The sequence below is a fragment of the Chiloscyllium plagiosum genome, unplaced genomic scaffold (assembly GCF_004010195.1).
Source record: "Chiloscyllium plagiosum isolate BGI_BamShark_2017 unplaced genomic scaffold, ASM401019v2 scaf_13136, whole genome shotgun sequence".
Classification (NCBI taxonomy): Eukaryota; Metazoa; Chordata; class Chondrichthyes; order Orectolobiformes; family Hemiscylliidae; genus Chiloscyllium; species Chiloscyllium plagiosum.
The window spans coordinates 7,801-10,597 of NW_025208787.1; positions in this window are offsets into that span (position 1 = coordinate 7,801).

Here is a 2,797-nt window from a genome sequence, read left to right on the forward strand (position 1 = left end):
TGCCCCCATTCTCTTATCCACCACCATCTGTCTGCCCAGTGTTTCACTTTCCCACCACCCTCTGTCCCCCAAGTCCTTCTCGACCCCCACTTGTCAACATTCTCTACCTCTCTCCCACCAGCATCTGACTCTGTCCATTCTGTTTCCCTTCTCCCGCGCACACTACCCCACCATCCTTTCTCATGCCTCAAGCCCTCTTTGATCACTGTATCAAGGCTGTCTCAGAAGAGAGAGAAAATGGAATGGACTCCACCTGGGAGACAGGGGTGCATTAGAAATGGCTGATATTTAAAATTAAGAATACCTAAAATGTATTCAGAAGCATCAGTAAAGTCTGAAAGCATGTTCAATTTCTTTAAAAAGCTACAGGCATCTTTCTGAAATTTGCATTGAAATATGCAGAGTTAGGCCACATTTGAGGAAAGGCTGTAAGGGTGAATGGTCTATTCCTAGTCTTGTGAAATTGGTTTCGGCTATGTAGAAGTTGTGTCACAGGACTGAGGAGAATGGAAAAAAACATTTCGGTCTGTGTTGATCAGAAATCCTAAATTAATCTAGTCCCATTTGCCTAAATTTGGTCCATAACCGTCGAAACCCTTCTTGTTCAGATATCCGTCCTGACGCCTGTTAAATGTTGGAATTGTACCAGGCTCCACCATTTCCTCCGGCAGCTCAGTCCAAACACGTACCACCCTCTGTGTGAAAAAGTTACCCCTTAAGTTCGTTTTAAATTTTCCTCCTTTCTTTCTCAAACTATGCCCCTCCAGTTTTAGACTTGGGGAAAAGACCTACGAAAGTTGAGCAGCCAGGCAAAGTGCAAAAGGAATAAAATGTTAACTCATAGGGGGAGACAAAATGTGGTTCCAACCATTCGTTTTCTGCTATTGGTATTTGGACACTTAAAATCTATCAGTAACACCAGCATCGTCACATCGCATATTGCGCATGCTCCTTGGTGTCAGGAAGTACTGCGCAAGTCACTGGTGTCAGAAAAATAGTACGCATTCTCCTTGCTTTCCCCTGAAACGACCTGAGACCTTTTTTCATGGACCAATGGGAAGACTTGGACGACCGGAAGGAGTCTTGAACTACTACCAATCAGAGTTACGCCATGGTGCGTGAATGCGGAAGTTCTTCATGAGCTTGGGAAGTTGCTGCTCCTTTCTCTCTGAATGAAGATTGAGTGTCACCCCGGGCTGTAGCTTCCTTGCTCTGTCTAAACGTCTGTGAGTACAGCATTCTCTTATCCATTTTTTTTTCATTCTGGGGTTCAATTGTTAACTTGTTGCAACTTAAATGAAAGGGAGTGCATCCAGGGAGGAGACAGACTGGAAACGTTGGTCTGTCTCTCAACTGGCAAACACATGGCAATTGAAGTACCACAGTGTGAAGTTATTGCGTTTGCTGTGAAAAAAGGGCAGAACGGAGGTGCATTGTTTAAATGGTGATACATTGGGATGTGGAGAACGTGAGGACGGCAGATCAGAGTCAAAAAGTGTGGGTTCTGGAAAAGCGCAGCAGGTCAGGCAGCATCTGAGGAACAGGAGAGTCGACGTTTGAGCATTCCACCACGAATGATGTGTGGGTGTGGAAAGGCACCTCAGCGTCCTGCTACTCCAGTCAATGTCAGTTGTCAGACAGGTGGAGCAAGCAATGAGCGAGGCAAGTCGTATATTACCAAGAGGAATTGAGTTCAGAAGAGGGGATGCCCCCTGTAGTTAGGGGGTCATTGGATGTATTCAAGGCTGAGTTCATCAGATTTTTGACCAACAACGAAGTGGATAGTTCTGGGGGAAGGCAAGAAAATGGTTTTAAGACCCATACAGAACAGTTCCATAGTCATAAGGCACAGAAACAGACCCTTCAGTCCAAATAGTCCGTGCTGACTATGTTCTCAGGCTAATCTGGTCAGACTTTCCAGTGTTTGACCCATATCCATCTGAGCTGTTCCTATTCATGCATCCAATGTCTTTTAAATGTTGTGATTGTATCTGCATCCACCACTTCCTCTGGACATTCATTCCACACACAAACCACTCTCGCTGTAAAAAGAAAGAACTGGTGCTTCTCATGTCTTTTTAAAATCTTTCTCCCCTCACCTTCAAAATTTTCCCCTTTAATCTTGAAACTCCCATCCTCAAGAAAGGACACCCATTGTTCACTTCATCTATACCCCTCTTGATTTCGTAGACCTCTATAAGGTCACCTCTCAACCTCCTATGCTCCAGAGAAAAGAGTCCCAGCATATTCACCTAAATATAGGTGTATTCATATGATGTGTTCAATGCTGGTGAAGCCTCGAAAGACCAAATCGCCACCTCCTGCTCCCATTTCTCATACTGTGTCTAGAGAACATAAGACATGGGAGCAGAAATGAGGCCACAGCTGATAAGTTTCTCAACCCCATTCTCCTGCGATCTCCCAATTATCCTCGATCCCCTTGACACTCTAACATATCTATCTCAGTCTTAAATATACTCAGTTATAAATTACACAACACCAGGTTATAGTCCAACAGGTTTAATTGGAAGCACACTAGCTAGCAGAAATGAGGCCACAGCTGATAAGTTTCTCAACCCCATTCTCCTGCGATCTCCCAATTATCCTCGATCCCCTTGACACTCTAACATATCTATCTCAGTGTTAAATATACTCAGTTATAAATTACACAACACCAGGTTATAGTCCAACAGGTTTAATTGGAAGCACACTAGCTTTCGGAGCGACGCTCCTTCAATCACCTGATGAAGGAGTGTCGCTCCGAAGGCGAGTGTGCTTCCAATTAAGCCTGTTGGAC